Genomic DNA, 20,806 nt, shown 5'->3' with positions numbered 1-20,806 from the left:
AGGCATCATTGACATTGACAGTGAAATGCACCTTTGGGCTCTCCATTACATCTATCTCCCAAGGATCAACAGAGATTTGAAAGACTTCACTCAACAGTGGAACAATCATGGCTTGCGGACAGAGAGACACTTGAGCCCATTACAGATTTTTGTCCGAGGCAGCCTCCAGCAACAGGGCCGAGCCTCAACTGCCATGCAGGACATCTTTCAGACCAGAGAAGCTGCTGCTGATGGGACTATTGGTGGGACAGCTGATGGTAGTGTGACAGCCACTGAGAGTGAGACGACTGCTGCTCAGGGCTCAGGTGCAGATTCTGGTGGTGGTGGTGGTACTCATGGTACAGATGAGCTGGGATTGCTGGTCGACTGGCCCGAGAGGATTACTGTGCCAGACATTGAATTTACTCTGGACGGACCGATGATGGAGCAAGTGGTAGAACTATTTAATCCACTAAGTGGCACCAGAGGGAGTCATGGTATTGAACAAGGAATAACAGCCGCGTGTTTCCAGATTAAATTCCTGTGATTGTCCAAGTTCAATCCTGTTATGAAGCATGAACTTCACTTCAAGGTGTTTGACTGTTTCTGTCATTTTCATGAGCTCAAAGATGTTAAATTGAAAATAAGATACATACAAATACTAAATGAGTCAAACGGTGATTGTAGATCTGTTTATACATTTGGGGTTTAACTGGATACAAAATATTTGTTACTGTATTGTATTCACCAAAAACATTTGAGCAGGCTGTGGCTGCATGCAGGAAAACAGTGTGAAGTCCAATATTTGAAAAAACAAACAAACATTTGTCTTGTAGGTTTTCTTCATTTTTTCCAGTTAAACTTAATTAAAACACTGAAGCTATACATCAGCCATGATCTTTGTGCACACAGTATTAAATTATTTTACTGTAAACATTCTCTTCCTCTTATTTATGGTAAATCAGATAGTTGTGACAAATGCTGCTGCATTAACAAAACAGGAAACATGACACACTGTGTATCAGACAACAACATGGTTGACTGAGGTAACCACACGTTAAGTTATCGCATAATCTTAAATAAGCACGGAAAGAGGTAGCCCCTCCTTTCTTTTGTGTTTCATCTTTGTTGAACTAAACTTGATGAGATAAAGAACATTGTAAACTCATATTGCAAAACACTGAATGCAAAATAACTTCCTGTTAAATTTCAAAGGTTGGGAGTTCAGCTTGAATAACAACTTTGAATGATTTACATTTAGTAGTTTTTGTAAAGTCTTAAATTGATAGGTAGAACTATCTAGGTAGATCTCTATTTATACAGATCTATCTCCATTTATCTTGTCTTGAAATTGTTTTGTAGCCTCATATCAAAGTCAGACATACACAGATTTATGGTATCAAGTCATTTGGTGTTGCTTCTGGTTTGTCAGAAATGTTTAATTATTTGATAACTCATGCAAAGTATGTTTTGACATACTTTGCATGAGTTATCAGATATTGTGTGTGTCTAGCACTGCTAGGAGTGCCTGGACCCTGTGTGGCCTTAAGGTCACCACTTTGTTGATCCTCGAAAGGAATCTGATCCCACATGGTCAGTAGTGCATGTTGGTGCATATGGTGAATACGTCCGGATGAACAGATTCAACTTTTGGAGATAGAAGAGGAACTGTACTTAGAGGTAGCCACAGAAATGGATCGTTCATGCAAATAAGATTCGAACCAGTCCAAAGCAGCCCCTGATATACCCACCCAGTGTCTCAGCCTATCTAGCAGAATATGATGGTCCACAGTGTTGCGCAGGTAACTGACGCACATGCACCTGGCCATCCATTTAACAGCAAATGACAGAGCACCTTCTTCTAATACTTTGTGATCTGATGATCACATGCCCATTTGTTTGTGCTTTTGGCAATGGGAGGGGTCAGCATAGGGACCCTGACTAGTTGCTGCTATGCAGCCCCATACACAGCAAACTACGATGCACTGTTCCTCCTTTATGGAAAATCAGATGCGGAAACCATAGCTGCATTAACCAAACAGGAAACAACAACAAAGTTCACAAAAGAAACCACACATTGAAGTATTAGCGCCTCCTTTTCTTGTTTGTTTCTTCTTTGTTGAACTAAATATAACCAAATGCACTGATATGTTAAAGGACTGAATGTGTACTATAGTTTGGTCTTAATTTATGTGGAGATAATATTGTTTTATCCTTGCATACTTGTTTTAACCTCTAAATATCAGTTTTGTTTTTCCGATTTGACTCTTTATCACCACATGAGTGTTCTTACCTTTTACATACCTCTGTGAACAGCTTGTCACACCCAAGCATCAACATCATGACCTCAGTTAGTCCTTCTGTTTCTGTTTCTTTATTATTTATTTATATTTAATGTTTTGACGACCAGTAGAAAAACATTTCTTTGTACTATCTAACAAACAAACAAACAAGCTTCATTGGTCACATAGACAATCATACAGAGTACAACATGCAGTGAAATATTTTGTCCGAGCTGCAGACGTAGCCGTGCCGTATCTGCAGGTATCACCTCGAGTCTGAACACTTCTCTTCTCTTAATTATTTTCAGAAAGAAATGAAAGCTGCTTATTAAGCTCAGCAAATAAGCTCAGCATATTTTATAGTTTGAACTGATTTTCATACACAGATTTGTGATGTCCAATCACTGCTGGTTTCTCACAAATGCTTTTATGAGCTACTTTGCAGGATCTATCAAACTAACACATTGTGGCTGGAGCGTATGTCTCCCCATCCTCACAGAGTCCTCGCTATCAAACTTTTTGTCTGTCCTGCCCTTACATTGAAATTAATTTCTGTATCTATACGTTTGTTCATTTTTTTTTAATCATCAGAAGATACAAAAAAATCAAAAGTTAAATTTGATTTGACAAAAAACGCAGGAAGTCTAGTCTCCAGTGGCAGACTAGAGGTTAACCAAAAATGAGCTTTTATTGTGGATGACAATGTTCAGAACACAAACTTAACAAAATTCACAAAAGCACAGAAGAAAAAAAGACACCAACACAGTATCATGCAACAAAGGAAACAGGCAAATTTAGGCTATAAAAATTACACGAGGTAATGAGGGAAGTGGAAACAGGAGGGAAACTAAAAACAGCTGAACACAATAAAGGTGAACGGACAGGAAATCAAACTACACACAACGAATGGGAGACCAGTTCACTCATCTTCAATGCTTCTGTTTAGTTCCTTTTTTATTAATAAAGCAGGAACTAAACTGAAGCATTGAAGATGAGTGAACTTAACACAGGATAAAGAGAAGAAGGGAAACTGAAGCCAGAACTAAGAGCTAGTGACTCTAAATAAAATACTAAAGAAGTACTAAAAGAATACGTGCATAAATTAAAGTAATAAGTGAACTAAAAGTCAAACAGAATACTCAGAAAAATTAAAATCCAGAAAATAAAACCCCTGGGTCTGAGACTCAGGACCACAACACCATTACGTACACATTTTTCTTTCAGGAAGCTGTGAACACGCAGACTATGTTGCATAGTTTGATTCTACTCTCTGTTAAAATAACGGATAATCAGTCATTCAGCAAGTTCAGTTCAGACCTCTGAAATGTGTCACACAACATTATTTGACAAGACCGATTAAGCAATACCAAAGAATAACAGCCGTGTGTCTCCAGATTAAATTCCTCTGATTGTCCAAGTTCAATCCAGTTATGAAACATGAACTTCACTTCAAGGTTTTTGACTGTTTCTGTCATTTTCATGAGCTCAAACATGTTAAATTGAAAATAAGATGCATATAAATACTTACTGAGTCAAACGGTGATTGTAGAGAAGACACCTGTTAATACATTTGGGGTTTAACTGGGAACAAAATGTTTGGTACTGTTCAAGTTGCATGTAGTGCTAATTGTATTCACCAAAAACATTTGAGCAGGCTGTGGCTGCATGCAGGAAAACAGTGTGCAGTCCGATATTTGAAAAAACAAACATTTGTCTTGTAGGTTTTCTTCATTTTTTCCAGTTAAACTTAATTAAAACACTGAAACTATAAGTCAGCCATGATGTTTGTGCACACAGTATTAAATTATTTTACTGTAAACATTCTCTTCCTCTTATTTATGGTAAATCAGATCGTTGTGACAAATGCTGCTGCATTAACCAAACAGGAAACATGACACACTGTGTATCAGACAACAACATGGTTGACTGAGGTAACCACACGTTAAGTTATCGCATAATCTTAAATAAGCACGGAAAGAGGTAGCCCCTCCTTTCTTTTGTGTTTCATCTTTGTTGAACTAAACTTGATGAGATACAGAACATTGTAAACTCATATTGCAAAACACTGAATGCAAAATAACTTCCTGTTAACTTTCAAAGGCTGGGAGTTCAGCTTGAATAACAACTTTGATTGATTTAGATTTAGTAGTTTTTGTAAAGTCTTAAATTGATAGGTAGAACTATCTAGGTAGATCTCTATTTATACAGATTTATCTCCATTTATCTTGTCTTGAAATTGTTTTGTAGCCTCATATCAAAGTCAGACATACACAGATTTATGGTATCAAGTCATTTGGTGTTGCTTCTGGTTTGTCAGAATTGTTTAAATATTCATCTGATAACTCATGAAAAGTATGTTTTGACATACTTGATGAATATTATTATTGTGCCAAGTAAACATATATTCTTTATCACACAGTCCTCCTCTGTATTAGGATTATCTGTTGGCCTAACATATGGTCCTCATATGAGTCAAAGACTAAGAAAAGATGAAACAATAACTGTAAGAGTTGGTCAACTCTGGAAATGAATACACTACAAGACATTAAAAGCACAATATTTTTGTATATATTTGATAAGATTTATTACAGATATGTTTCATGGCTTATGGAAGATCACACACACATTGCAGACGTCAGAAGTTTTAAGCTTCACAGTTTGACTTCCTTTAACATCAGTAGTGTGCATGTCTAGTATTGACTGCTAGGAGTGCCTGGACCCTGTGTGGCCTTAAGGTTACCACTTAAGGTCACCACTGTGACTGTTTGCTGAGGGTTGACTGAATGTTCAATACCCCCTCCAAAAAAAGTGGTGGCATAGCTTGTTTATCTATTAATCTCACTTAGTAGTACACCCTTTTGTGTTCCAGCCTAACACAACAAAAAGGAGGACGGCACCACCTTGTGGCACTATTCTGCAATTGTAATTGACAAAGAGGCATACAACCACGTCTACTGTGACATTATGTCAAAAACTGCATGTTCAAGTGTTTAATACCAGTTTTTAAGGCAGAATGAGATGGTGGGTCACTGTGGTGTCCAGTCTGGCCTCAGTCCAACACGAGAGACAAGAAGAGAGCGTTCTTTTCTTTTATGCCGTGCCACCCCAGCCTCCTGTGTCAGCTTGTTTCCCGGCTTCTGCTGACTTCTCAACGCTGTCACCTGCTGTGGGCTCCACACTGCCAGCGTCTTTGTTCGAGCCTATGCCTGCTGTCTTGTGCTGAGAATCAGCCACCACCAGAGCCTGCTGTGTGCCCTGCACAGCCCCAGCCTGAGCCAGATTTTAATGGGACCATATTTTTGGTCTTATAGTCACAAACAGAATTGAAATCAATTAATCAATGCACACTCTTGTACATGCGCATTCGAATGTGCACATGAAAATGGTCGCATGACACCCAGTGCACACAATCACCACTCTGGTTCTTTCCATCAGTGCAGGTGAAGCCTTAACTTTCTATGACTGGGGAGGATGGGGTAAAAAACCTCTCAGTGGTAGCACGGTGCATTTAAACATGCCTAAATAATTTTCAGCACTTTCAATTTTTTTGTACATACATAAATCTGTATATCTGCTGTGTATATACACACATGAAAAAATGGCGCCTTTAAAACTTGACTTTTAATTCCTACAGTAAAACCCGTCACCCAAAAATGTGATGCTGAAAACCTATTTCATGTGTTCACTTCTAGGCTGGAAATTGTAATCCATTATTATCATGTTCTTCTTAAAGCTCACTGAAAAGCCTTCATTTGATCCAGAATGCTGCAGTGAGAGTACTGATGAAGTAGAAAAATATGCCTTATTTTCCATATTAGCTTCATTTTATTCCTCCCTTGGACTCTGCAGACAGGGGCCTCTGCCAGTAGTCCTTGATTAAATCCAGAGTTGTGAAAAAAATAGGAGTGCCTAACTGGTCCATCAGCTCGTTGGCGTGGGGAATGGGATAAGCATCAAATCTCATTTACCTTGCGGTAGTAGACACACAACTGTATAGACCCATTTTTCTTCATCACAAGAACTATGGGGCTACACCACGCCCTGTGTAACTCTTTTATTACCACCATTTTCAGCATTTTAGCCAATTCTCTCTGAAGAATTTTCTCTCTGAAGAATTTCCCACAGGCACAGCCCTACAGTGTAGATCAGGGGTCTCCATCTCCAGTCCTTGAGAGCTATTGTCCTGCAGCTTTGAGAAGCATCCCTACTCCAACAAAGCTGAATCAAATGGTTGAATTAGCTCTTCGGCATGACATCAAGTTTGGCAAAGGCCTGGTATCAAGTTTGGCAAAGGCCTGGTAACAAGACATTCATTTGATTCAGGTGTATTGAAACAAGGATGCATCTAAAAGCTGCAGGACAGTAGCTCTCCAGAACTGGAGTTGGAGACCGGTCTGGTCTAGACCCTCTGTTGTACAACCGCTTGGTCTTGGGCCTGCAGCAAATTTTCTTGTGACAACAAGTGTGTAGCTTTGCTCTCAGGTCCACAAGGTATTGAGTCTCATTTTTTTTGCTGAGCTTAGACCTTCCTCACAGGTTTCTTTAATTAGGTCCTACAACCCTTGCGGCTTCTGGCCAAACATTAACTCAAAGGGAGAAAATCCCACGGAGGCCTGGGGAACCTCCCACATTGCAAACAACAGAGGGTCTAACCAGCCATCCCAATTGCGTTCGTCCTCGTGAATGAATTTATGAATCATGGACTTAAAATTCCGATTCAGCTGCTCCACCAGCTCATCCTCTGTGGTCTTCTGCCCGCTTTACCATGATATCCAGGCCAGATGGTGGCAGTGGACCCATTCTGGTGTCTGCCAGGAGCCCTTCCACAAACTGTTCGAGCACTGCCATATCCAGCAGACGAGCCTCTCACTCTGTGGGACCGGACTGCAGCCACCTGGCCACTGTGTCGTGCAGCTGCCTGGTGTAGGCGAAGGGCAGATCCTCTGACCCCATCCAATCTCCCCGGAAATTGCAGCAGTGGTCCGCTGGGGAGAGCCCCAGCCATCTTTAACACCGGCCCTTGCTGTTGCAGGGAGGTTGAAGGCCACCACCATGAAACCGACCAATTTACATTAACTCAACCAATTCTGCATAAAAGAGTGGTCAAATATCAAACCACAATTTAAAAAAAAACTACAAAATATCTTAATCCTTTTGATTTAAAATGTGTTATTATTAGCACGTTCATTATATATGTCACGGTCTGCCACGCAGACCGTGGGGACGAGGAAAGTAGGACCCAAAACGCGGGACTCTTCGATGCCACAGTGCACTTTATTTACAGTGAACAGACAGGTAAGTCCAACAATTAACCCAAAGGTGCAATTTGCCAATGGTGCTCGTCTCCTGCTCCCAGTGCGTCCCGTGCTGTAGCTCCCTGAGTGCGTGTGCTCCCCAACTCGCTTCTCCGCTCGGCTATCCTGGAGGAAGAAGGAAAGTCCACAATTAGCCACACGCTCACGCTGCTCGCACGGACTATACCAGTTCGGAGTAATAATCCCACGTCGACTGTCGCCGCGAGTCCAGGTTAAATACCTCTCTCCAGCCGGGAGGGACGATTACCAACAGCTGGTCAGGTAATCAGCTGCAGGTGGGCCTGTAACAGTGAAGAGGGACTCCCAATGACGACAGTCGCCAGGACACGCCTCTCCCACGGCGTGCACTTCTGTAAACAGCCCGAGGACCGGGGAGAGAGAGAGGGAGAAGCAAACCCACACGCAAACCCACACTACACATTCAACTGTGGACCGAACAGTAGACGACACAGCCCCTAAATAATAATAATAATAATAATAATAATAATAATAACAACAACAGTCCATAACTGCTCACGGACCCCCGAGTCCTCCAGAGCCGGGTCCGTGACAATATATTTTTGTAATAACTACTCTTAACACGTTCCCTTTCCAACCTTAATGATAATAATAATAATAATAATAATAATAATAATAATAATAATAATAATAATGGATTGGATTTCATATAGCGCTTTTCAAGGCACCCAAAGCGCTTTACAATTCCACTATTCATTCATTCTCACATTCACACACTGGTGGAGGCAAGCTACTGTCGTAGCCACAGCTGCCCTGGGGCAGACTGACAGAAGCGAGGCTGCCATATCGCGCCATCGGCCCCTCTGGCCAACACCAGTAGGCGGTAGGGTAAAGTGTCTTGCCCAAGGACACAACGACCAGGACAGAGAGCCCGGGGACCGAACTGGCGACCTTCCGGTTGCAGATATGCTTCCCAACCCCCCTGAGGGTGGTGAGCCTGAATGGCGTGGTCCACAGACTTTGCAGTGACTCCTGCTTCATGAGCTACCGCAAAGTCAACAACCTGCACTTGTCTCTCTGCAACATGTGTGACGCCGTCTGCTACAACAAATGTCTCATGGTGAAGATGGAGGACGGCAGTAAAGCCCTCTGCAGTGATGAATGTCTGGTCAAGTTTAAAGAGGTGCAGAAATTTTAAAAAACACTCATTATCTCCATATTTGACAAAAGCACTTGAATGTGCCTAAAACAACACATTCACAGTAGGAATGTAAGGTTGTGAAAGCATGACCGAAGGTGCTCTAAGTGAGCAAAGTGCAAAGGAAGAACTCCTTTTTAACAGGAAGAGATCGCTGGCAGGTGGCTAGTTGAGAGGAAAGAGAAAGAGGAGCATGTTTTATTATTTTTAGTTATTAAAACTGTTATGTCTTGATGCATTCTCAATCATCCAGGTAAGTAAATCTCCAAAAGTTGAATCTGTTCATCTGGACGTAGCGTTTTGTGGGAGAAACGTTTCGTTACTCATCCAAGTGACTTCTTCAGTCTCAGCTGACTGCAGGTTTCCCCAAACCTTATAAACAGTACATTTGCATAATGACTGAAACCAGCCCACTGAAGGAACGCTGTGATTGCAGCCATTCCCCAACTCAAAGTGAATGGTACTCATGGCCATTGATCAGTGTTCTTTGATCAGTGGGTTTTGGTCAGTGATTGTTGATCAATGGCCATGGGAATTTGCATAGTTATGATTAAGGAACTGACCTCACAGCCCATTGTTCCTTCAGTGGGCTGGTTTCAGTCATTATGCAAATGTACTGTTTACAAGGTTTGGGGAAACCTGCAGTCAGCTGAGACTGAAGAAGTCACTTGGATGAGTAACGAAACGTTTCTCCCACAAAACGCTACGTCCAGATTCAACTTTTGGAGATTAAAACTGTTAGTTACTAATCATAATCAAGCGACCATGTTTGTGGTAAAGTAGCTATGTGCAGGTAACATGAGGCCATCTTTTATAAATTCCCTTGATGTGTTTGTGCTTAATGTAACTCCATCATATAATCCAGACATCCTGTTACTGTGTCAGTATGAGGAAAACACGCAGAAATGATTAAATGTTCATTAAATGTTATTTCAGGATCGGATGTTTGAAAAGTAAGGACTTGAGAAATAAAAAGAAATCAGGGCACATTTAACACACAGAGCATCCAATAATTTAAATATGAACAACAAATTAATAACAGGTCATCACCAGGCTTTGTGTTTCATGTGTTAAACAAAACATTCAGACAGACAGATCTGTAGCAGAGCTGATGTTTTTTTAAAGTTCACAGTTTTAAAAACCATTACGAGTCTCACCTTCACAAATGTATAATATTTAGGTATAATAGGTATAATATTTTACAACATATGTCTAAGGCAGCGGTCCCCTACCTTTTTGCATACCTTTTTGTGCCACGGACCGGTTTATGTCTGACAATATTTTCACGGACCGGTCTTTGAGGTGTCACGGATAAATACAACAAATAAAACCAGTACCAGTACCAAAAAAAGAAGATTTATTCATAACACATGGAAAAAGACCCAGGGAAACACAGTTAACGTTAAAAACGATTAAAAAAATAACACTAAAAACTGATAATAACCCTGAAAACCATAAGTTTCACACCCGAGCCTTAACTCTCGCGGCCCGGTACCAAATGACCAAGTTTGTGAGGTTAAACACGTGAAACCATCTCTAATAAATCTTGACTGTGTAAGTTTTATGTTAAAAATGACTTCTTTAATAGCTGTAATGTATGAATATCTTAAACCTAGTTTGGCCCCGGGGGTTGTGGACCGCTGGTCTAAGGTAATGGTGTTCTGTATCACACATTTTATTTCTTATTATCCTTGCAGAAAGTTGACACTCATCAGCTCTGCCCCATGTGCCAGAAGTCCCATCAGCTGTCAGACATGATTGAAAATAAAAACGATGCCATGTCAGATGCCTCCATCAGAAATTTCTGCACTCTTAAGTGTGGCATGGATTTCAGGGTAATGTATTTAATATATGCTAATAAAACAAAGCCCTCGATTGCCACCCAAAAACATTGAAAAGCACCTAAAAGGGGGAATACTTTCTTTACAGCGTGCTTCAGTTGTAGATTTTGTTTTTCACATTTCTATCAGAAGTTTTGAACAATGACCTGTCCATTTGTTTTTCTTTTCTGATCTACAGGAGAGCCAGAATCCAGCAGGAGTCCCTGATAAAAGTCAAAGGGATTTCCTCCATCCACCACCGAAGCTGGAACGGTGATAAAGGGCAAAACACCCTATTGTACACCCTACCGGTCTTCTGGATGCCGTGTAGCGTGCCCACCCCCAAGGTCCTATATGTATGTGTTATGAGAGTGTGAGTAATGTGAATGTCTAAGTTGTGGGATAAAATTGAGGCACAGGCAGCCAGAAGGGGAGGGAGGGGGGGGGGTTCTTCCTCCACCTCTTCTATATCACCCAGGTGACACACCTTTACCCCAAGGCTCTGCATGTCTGGGTGATTGTGGTGGAGCGGGAAGAGGGAGGCAGCTGGAGATGGGGACGGAAGGAAGGGAGGAGCAAGTGTCCCCTCCCTGGGGCCAGCTCCCCGCTGACCCCAGTAGGCACCCCCATACTCTGCAACCCACCAGGGCAAGGGGGCCCAGGCCCATCCGGACCGGGGCCCAGTTCAGCAGCGCCGCCCGGCCCCACCACAGAGAAAACTGCACCCACCCCGTCATCCACTCATCTTCCAGACTACACAAGACAATAGGCGCCCAGGCTGAGTTCTTCCTGCACCTCTTCTATATCTCCCCCACCTGCAGAGTGAGTTCCTGGAGAGAGGAGACCTCCTGCAAGATGTAACAGCCTCCCCCACCAGTTGAAGAGCCGGTCAGGTGGCTCGATGCACTGGAGGCACCCCGCGCCAGGGCTGAGCCCCCATACACCCACCCGCCCACAACCCCGGCGACACACCAACCAGGACCCAAGCCCCAAGGCCCAGCCAGGGCCCCAGCCTGGAGACGGAGCACCCCCAGAACCCACGCCCGCCCGGACCCACCCAGGGGCAGCCAGGCTACCAGGTCAGTAACCCACGTCCGTCCGCACAGACCCTCCCCTAGCCCCGCTGCACGTAGCCACAAGGAAACCATCACCTAAGAGCCAACAGAGCCCTTAACAGGCCATGACCGCAACCCTGGGTTGAGCCCTCCAGGGAAGATGCTCCTGGGGAATCCCCCGACGCCCCAAGCCTGTCCCTAGCCCCACACCAATCACAACAGCGAAGGTGGGACCAAACTATGACCCCCCCACCCCCACTAGGTGATGGAGCTGATCAAAGGAGCCCAGAGCAATTGATCTGATGTGGTGGCAGAGGCTGTATCAAGACTAATGTAATCTAATAGATAATTTCTATATTGGTTAGAACGAAGATTATTTTTATTTTTCCAGTTCATGAGGACTGTTTTCTTGGCTATGCATAGGGCAGTGAAAACCATATGGGCTATATTCTTTTCTGTAGTGACATTATCTAAGCTGCCCAACAAACACACTAAAGGGGAAGTTGGAATGTTACATTTCAGACACTTTGATAAGTTTTCACATATCTTGCCCCAAAACTTCTGAACCGGTGGACAGAACCAAAGAGCGTGGATATAATTGCCCGGTGTATTGGTTTGACAGTGTGAGTAGTTGTTGGAAGACGTAAAGCCCATCTTCAACATCCGATGACCTGTATAGTGTACTCTATGTAGTATTTTGTATTGAATTAATTGAAGACTGGGATTTCTAATTAAATGAAAGGTTTTTATGCATATCTGAGACCAGAAGTTTTGGTCTAAGTTAACTGATAAATCCGCTTCCCATTGCAATAGGGAGTGATATTGATTCATTTGTTTTAGAAAGCATTCTGTATATTTTGGAAAGTAATTTTGGGGTTTGAATCCTGAACACTTACAGGGCGAGCTCATCAGGCCTGAGATGGAGATAGAGCAGAGCGAGGAAGGGCAGAAGCATGGACAAATGATAAAAGAGGAAGAAAGACCCAAGCCTTCATCTCTGCAGGGTAAGAATTGTTTTTAATTACATAAAATAATTACAGTTATATTTTTACAGGGACAGGACGACCTGTATTACTTGGGTAAGAAAAGTGACTTTTCAACATTTATGAACACTCTTACCAATAATGCTCTGAGGCAAGGCACACAGCAACAGCCACATGTTACCAAAATAGCTGTAAAAGTAGATAAAGAAACCAAAATAGACATAATAAAACCCTTCCATTGCCCAAAGACAGAGGTCATCCACTCTTCCAACGGATTATTGACTCCCGAATGCTCGTGCATGGTGTTGGACAGGGTCTTCAGGCCTTCCAACACTCTGGTTACAGATCCTTCAGGGGCTGCATTATTAGGAATAAAAGTGCAGGACATATCGCCAAACATCGCGCAAGTGCCCCCTTTCTCTGCCTATATGCCTAATGCCATTCGATTCTGCCCAGCCATAAGAGAGGTGGGTCCTAGCTGCTCTGCCAATCCTCCTACAGCATCACGGGTTAAATTTGCCAATCTAAGGATATTATAATGGACGTAATTAATACGGTCCACATTCTTATTTGGAGTAATTGGGATAAGCCCTGCAATCAAAGGCAAATTCTCAAAGCCAGCCGCAATTGGGTTAGCCAACTTATAGTCGTTCGGCACTCCTCGGGCCACACCAATGCAATCCATATACATTGGTGAACCTGAAGAAAGGTCAAATAAGCTCGTCGAACGCTTATTCAACACATGATGTCTATGTCTCGCTGTTAGCTAGGCAGTGCTGGGTTTACCCAGTCGCACCCTCTTTTCACCCACTAGTATTAACGGGGCCCCCAGCCGTACTAAGGCGCACAAGCCAGGGGTTCCCCTTGGAATTCTCACAAACAACCGATATTCTCCACAATAATAATACAAACCAGATCGTGCCCATGAACCAATATATGTGTCTTTCTCCCGTGAGGCGTTCCCTCTGGCCGGAAAGATTTCTACACACCAGTCAGTTGGAACTTCGCCGGCGTCATGGTTGTGGCTGGAAGGTTCAGAAACAGTAAAATTAAAACAGGTGTAATTCGCTTTTCTCGGTGTGAACAGTCCCATTGCCGTTTTATTATCAATTGGGGGAAACAGACTGGCCAACAATGTGCAGTTGCTCTCCGAAACTGCCTCCCTAGTTAGTCTAAGCATGCATCCCAGCGGTCCTCTGGATACAGGGGTGCCAGTTCGGTGAATAAATGTGGTCTAGCCGCCGCACAGGCCACACAACTAGACACATTTTGCTCTCGGGAGTTTTGAATCAACCAATCTAACCACACATTACTATCCTTTTAGAGAGTCGCCATAGAGATTAACTGTCTGGGTTTTAATTTAGTGTAATCCACTTCCATAATCCCTGTAAAATTTTCAAAAAGTGGTGCCGGGGTTGGGAACAAACCTTGTAATGAATTTCTGAAGTTCACCTTGACCACTCCATATGGGTCATTCCCGACCACATCCACTCCTAGGGTAAAATAAACCGCCCTATTTGCGATTCCTGTGGGTGGAGCTGTCCAGTTCCTCAATGACAGAGTCTATAGATTCTGTGGGGTCCTAAAATCTCGCTATAAATACAACCTGCCCCCCCAACTTTCTTGATTCTGGCTCTGTGGTTTCCAGTTTCCAGTGTACCCCACCACCTGCGACCAGGCACATCTCCCGCTTAACCGTGTCCACCCCTGTTGACAATAACGGTTGAATGAGAGTTGATAACACACGCAAATATCATAAATTCTATAATTTCGGCCTCCACAATTCATGAGTGCAAAGAGATCAAATGTGAACGAAGTCGTGGACCATGTAACGTAGTCCAACTCTATGCCACCGTAAGAATTTAAACAGGCGTCGCTTTTACCTGATGTGCTGCGTTTGGTTATTCTCACCGTGGCCTGGAATGCTGGAGGCTCTGGCGTGGTCTGAAGTCTGTCCCCGGGCAACTCACATGCAAGAAAAATCATGGTTACAGCAACAATAATAACAACCCCTACAACTCCCATCACTCTCCAACTTTCCCACAACCCCATTTTCTGGTCACTTCTCTGACCTCTTACTTTATGCCTAGACTAGAACCTCTGTCTAAGGAGTTTGCAACCTTTATTATATCCTAGAAGTGACCTTTATCTTCCTGGTTGGGTGATTCTCTGCTCCTCTTCTTTCTTCAACGTCAGGGGTTAGACTACCCTTCAGTCCGTTGCATAGATCAGGTGATTATTCTGCCCCTATGTCAAAAGATCTATGTTTTGGGGGTTTCAGCCGAGTCCCCCTTCTTACAGAGCCTTTCGGACCTCCTATGCTCCTCTGCCACAGCGCATTGACTCCAGTGATACCAGGTTTCACCTTTCCCTCTCAGTTGAACTGCATGCGAGGTCCTGGTCACCACTTCGAATGGACCTGTCCACCTTGGCTCGTTCCACTTCCGCTTGTACACCTTCAGCCACACCCACTTCGCCTCCGGCACCGTCTGCTCCTGTCCTTGATCTGCTTAACATATTCTAAGGAGGTACCTCCTCCCTCAAAGCTGGGATCCCTGCGGTGGGCCCAGGAAATTGTCTTCCCGTGAACAACTCATAAAGAGTGAACCTGGTAGACTGATTGACAGAGCATCTAATGCTCATCAGGGCTATTGGGAGTGCAACAACCCAATCCGTTTTTGTCTGTGCACAGAGTTTTGCTTTTGAAATTTTGGTTCATTCTTTCCACCCTGCCCTGAGATTGTGGCTGATAAACCGTCCCAAACTTATATTGGAGTCCCAACATAGATTCCACCACCTGAAGGTGTTTATTTTTAAAATGAGTCCCATTATCTGATCTGACTCTTTTGGGGAAACCATGCCAAGGAATGTAATGGTTCACCAAACACTTAATCACCGTCTTACTGTCTTCTCTCCTCGCCGGCCATGCTTCTGGCCACCCCGTCAGACTATCTACACAAACCAGCAGATATGTGAACCCCTTTGCGGACGTAGCCATGTCCGTGTAATCGATTACAATCTCCTGCCCTGGTCTTTGGAGCAGGGGAAACTTACCCATCTCCGGCTTCACTGTTACCTTGGAGTTGTACTGTCCACAGATCAGGCAAGTCCTCACATGCTCCCGCACCATGTCTTTCAAATATGGGTGCCACCAGTGACAGAGATTCCTCTCCATCTGGGTCACCCCCACATGTCCTAGGCCATGAGCCTCTCTGATCTTCCTCTCTGCCAGACCCACAGTTAGGACCGGTCTCCCTTTGGGTCCTCTCCATATTTCCTCCACTTTTCTGGCCCCCCTTTCTTTCCATACTGATTTCTCCTCCAGCGGGGCCTTCTCCTGCTCTTTAATGATGTCCTCCTTCTCCAATCCAGGATTTTCCTCATCCTCCATACCTCCATCGGTCTCACTCCCGTGTATCCAGCCGCCCTCTTTGCCGCCTCATCAGCTACTCTGTTTCCTCTCGCTACCCATGTGTCTGAATCATCATGACCTTTGCATTTGATGATTGCCACCTCAAAGGTCCTTTTAGAGCTTCCTCCAGCTCTTCCATTTCCTTTCCATGTTTGATGGGCTGTTGTGCCGAAGTTCGAAATCCAGCCCGTTTCCACTGGCCCAATTCCACATCTGTGTCCCTGTAGACGTTCACTCTTTTTCCTTTCCCCAATTTCAGGGCCTCAGTGACAGCTCTAAGCTCAGCACGCTGAGCAGACTGCTGGGCCCACAACACTCCCTCTTTTTCAATCCCCAGTCTCCCATTTTCTCCTCTCACTACTGCATAACCTACCTTCAGTCCCTCTTTCTCATCCCTAAAACAACAGCCATCTGTGAAGAGGTCCTCCGCACCCTCCAATGGCTCTGCTTTAAGGTCTGGTCTAGTCTTTTCTTCCTTCCAGACCACCTGGGCACAGAGATGGGGTTCTCCGGATCCCATTTGGTCTGCCATATTGACTCCTTCATGTGTGAATGTCAAATTAGGGGCTTCCAAGACTACAGAGTCTCTGCTGTCTCAATGAAGTCATAGTAAAGGCCTCTGAATTCACATATGCCACCACGTGTGTAGTCAACACTCTCAGCGGATGCCCCCTGACAATGTGAGCGACCCTTTGGATAGCTTTAGCTACTCCTGCCGCATGTTGTGTGCATGTCGGATGCCTCCTCTCCATGTTATCTAGTGCAATGCTAATATACATAAGCACATGTCTAGCTCCCCCTTTTTTCTGAAACAAAACTCCATTCACTACCCCATCTGTTTCAGAAACATCTAAAAAGAAATCTCTGTTGTAGTCTGGAACCACAAGGTCAGCGGTGCGTGATAGATCTTGTTTCAATGAAATGAAGATCTGTTCTGCTTCAGTGGTCCAAGTTCAACTTACCAGTCAGGTTTTTTATACCCTGCTGCTTGATTAGGTCACACAGGGGTTTGGTACGGCCTACATAATCTGATATGTAGTGTCGACTGTACCCCGTGAGACCCAAAAAGGAAAGCATGTCTTTCACTGTTTCTGGTCTGGGGTGGGATAATATGGTACTTCTGTGATTGGCCAACATCCCAACCCGATATTGCTGGATTTCTTTTCCCAAAAACGTGACCTTTGGTCTTACCAGCTGTAGTTTGTCTCTACTTACTTTAAACCCTGCTTCCGCCAGTCTCCCGAGCACGGTCACGGTTGCTTGGAAGCAAGCGTCGGCCGTGGGAGCCGCAATGAGCAGGTCGTCCACATATTGGACCAGCGTCTGTTTCAATACCTGATTGAAAATTCCTGGTGACAGAGCGAACCCCTGTGGAAGTCTGGTATACCTGAGCTGGCGACCCTTATAAGTGAACGAAAAAACATCTCTCAGGGAGTGGTGCAGTGGCACACAGAAGAAAGCATTAGCCAAATCAATACAGGTAAACCACCGTTGTTCAGGTAAAAGATTGGTGAGAGCCGTGAAAGGATTAGGAACAGGAACAGTTTTAGTTTTCAAGATATCATTGATGGCCCTTAAATCATGCGCCATACGATACTTTCCCGTGCCGTGCTTTCTACAGGCAAAATTGGAGTGTTCCAACGCGAGGTTGAGGGTTCTAACACCCCCACCTTCAATAAGCCCTCTATGGTCTCTGCAATATCCTCCTCCACCTCAGGTCTGTGACGGTATTGCGGATGCCAAATCGGGACCTCCGTCTTCAGCTCAAAAGTCACAGGGGAGCACGTGGTCAAGCCAACATCTGTGGGCCCCTGTGACCACAGAGTGTGTGGTAGGGCCACCAAGCCTTTAATGGCTTCCGGGTGGTCCGTCAGTTCCCTGCCATGAGTTCTCCGAATAGGGCGGTGTTCTAACACCCCCTCGTCCTTCTGGGTAGTAGAAATTCTATACGTGTTTGTGCTCGGGGAGAAGGAGATGTCAGGGATCTGAGTGTGTTTCCAATCGGTTGCTCGGGATGCCACCCATATCATAGGACCCAGGTCCTTCGCCTGGTGTTTGGAATGCACTGCCAAGGAGACATGAGGGACCGAATTGTCGCCCATTCTGAACCAGCTCTGTTTATCCTCTGGTAACCGGACCAGGGCTGCTACACCCTGAGGTCCCACATAAATGTCTTCAGAACAAATCTCCCAAGATTTGCCCTGAAGAAACTCAAAAAACAGATCTTCATACTACTCAGTTTTATAGCGGTCATAAAAGACCGTCACATGGTACGGGTCAATGGGAGGAGAGTAAACATCCAAGGCCATTATCCAGGGGCCCCAGAGCTGAAAATGAGCCAGGATGCCGTCAGACGTAGTCAGCTGGGCCCAATAGATGTCAGCTGTTTGCTCAATGTCCTCAGACAGCAGCCATTGACCTCTGGTCCCTGTCGAGATGCACGGAAGCTGAGTGCCATCTGGCAAAGTCACTGTCAGTCCGTCAGCCCCACACATGATCACCACTCCAAGTTTGACCAACAAGTCTCTGCCCAGCAAATTTACCGGGACTTGGGCTAAAATCACATACGGATGCATCACTGCTTGGATTCCAAGTTCAGTCTTTAAAGGTGTTGTGACAGGCAGCGTCATTGGAACCCCAGAGAAGCTGACCACACTGACTTCGTCCCCAGATAATCGTGTCTCTCCTGGGGCCTCACAAATGGTAGAATATGTGGCTCCAGTATCAACCAGGAACGGCAGAGTTAGTCCATTCACTGTCATTGGGAGCAAGGGATCTGCCTTTCCCCCGTCTCCCCGGCCTCTCTGTGGGGCGTGTCACTGCATCCATTGCTGCCCGTCCCAGCCAGCCTCCCAGGTTGTGAATTGTGGACGTGGTCCGGGTGTCATGTGTGGGTTAGGTGCTTGATACTGGGGTCCCCCTCTACCCCACTGCAACTGACCAGTGTATTGTTGAGGCTGCTGATAACAGTTTCTGGCCCAGTGCCCTGGCTGACCACAAATCCAACAAACATCACGCCACCCACGTCCCGCTCCAGGTGCTCCCCTCCCGTAGCCAGGTGCCCCCCTCACACCCACCGAGCCACCACGGCCTCTTGTCTTGCCCCTACCGGGCCCCATATTCCCACCCCAGCTGGGCATCGGTGCGGCTTGGAGTCCGTCATAGTGTCCCAGACAGGGATTCAGTGGATAGTTATTGGAGCAAAAATCAGGGCAAATAGAGTCAGGTGGGTGGCTTTGAGCCGAAATCACCTTTGCGGCTTTCCCTTCTCTCTTTTTCCCTACAGCCTGGTGCTTTGATTCTCCCACTTTCAATCTCAAGAGTTGTTCTTCCAGTTCCTCTAGATCACCTTTCTTTTTCTCTTTCTCCAGTTTATACTTATCAAGATGGTGCACCAAGTGTGTCTCCCAGCGATGTGTATCCGTCCCCTTTAAATCAGGGTCATCCAAAATTTTCTCTCTCACCTCCTCTGGAACTCCTTCTAACACTGCTTTCCTGAACCACTCTTGATAGAGACCCCTTGTAGTTGGGTTGTGGCCAGTTTGCTGCAGCCACTTCTCCTTGCTCTGCTCTACATAGTCTCTGGAGTTCTGATTAGGTTTCCACTCCAGTTTAGTAGTTGCCGCAGCATTCTCTACTCTCTCCTGCACACGGCAGTAAGGTGTGGCATCAGGAAGATCCACCACCCTTGCTATCATCTGTACCTCTTCTAACGATGTTATAGTGATGCATCTCCCAGCTATGGCCCTGAAATCTCGCAGAGCCAGTTGGGTGTCTGAAGTCACTTTATCCAGTTGTCTCAGCCACGCTGCCCCTCCCTCCGTCATGGGAGGCAGCATCTGTACTAATCCAGTGACATCCCCCACATTAAAAGGCTTGTACCTTCTATCCCCGCCACTCATAGCCACAATGGGGTACTGTCCAGGACCCTTACTCTCAGTGTCCCAATGGACCTTTCCCCCTTTGGATTGGCTGCGCAGGCACATACGACAACCTTGCTCTTCTTCCTCACGTAATTCTCTCTGTCCTCGCCTATAAAATGCTTCATACTCTTCAGGTTCTTCAGTCTCACTAAAATTCAATCGTTTTGTAGGATTCTCATGATTCTCATCCTCTTTCTCGAAACTGAACTGGCTCTTCTCCCTCTTCACTTACCTCTCCTTGCGAGGCCTCCTCAGGGCCCCCTCCTGTGGCCATTCCCACTGTGGCATTGTCCGGGCGAAGAGTCAAAGTCGTTGGTGAAATTTTAAACAGAGTTCTGTTCAAAGGCCTAGGCTGCTTAGTGGGCTCATAATCACAGTTGATGGTCCCCGAGTTGAGCTTCACCACTGTGCCATCCTCTTTCTCCATACTTCCGTCTATAACCACGAAAGTTGGGAAATTTCCTGAACACACTGGCAGGGGACACTCAGCAGGGTGTGCAGTGGGCTGGGGCGGTGGAGACGGGAGACCCTGCTTACCTTTTCCCTCCATCAGCTCCCTCATTCAATGCTCCACCCCCTGACACCAAACTCCCCATTTCATTAGGTTAGCTCTTCTCTCCTCCTCCTCCTCAAGTTGTTTCTTAATACTCCTTTTCTTCCACACATTTTCCCCTTCCAACTCTTTTCTCAAATTCTTTCCTTTTTCTTCAGAAATTCTTGCGGCTTCTAACAGCGCTTTGGCCAGTGGGCAGCGCGTATCATCTGTCAATCCCCTTTCATCACATATTTCTTTGATTTCTTTCCGCATTTCCCATATTTCCCCATCCTTACCTGTATTATTTCTAGAAATCATGCTCCTAGGAGCTTTTCCCAGTTCTTCT

The 20,806-nt window shown here is 44.9% G+C and overlaps 1 protein-coding gene and 1 long non-coding RNA gene across 2 annotated transcripts in view; one reads left to right on the top strand and one right to left on the bottom strand.

The window, feature by feature from the left end:
• The window catches only part of LOC109196492 (zinc finger MYM-type protein 4), a 196,862-nt gene that overhangs the window by 171,082 nt on the left and 4,974 nt on the right, over positions 1-20,806 (top strand). The gene's annotated exons all lie outside the window — the stretch shown is intronic.
• On the bottom strand, positions 7,456-8,113 carry LOC112843498 (uncharacterized). Its single transcript, XR_003215873.1, has 2 exons — positions 7,743-8,113; positions 7,456-7,681 (listed from the first exon to the last, which is right to left on the bottom strand). It is a non-coding gene; the product is annotated as an uncharacterized LOC112843498 (long non-coding RNA).

The sequence above is a fragment of the Oreochromis niloticus genome, linkage group LG22 (assembly GCF_001858045.2).
Source record: "Oreochromis niloticus isolate F11D_XX linkage group LG22, O_niloticus_UMD_NMBU, whole genome shotgun sequence".
Taxonomy (NCBI): Eukaryota; Metazoa; Chordata; class Actinopteri; order Cichliformes; family Cichlidae; genus Oreochromis; species Oreochromis niloticus.
This window is presented reverse-complemented; position numbering and strand designations above follow the sequence as displayed.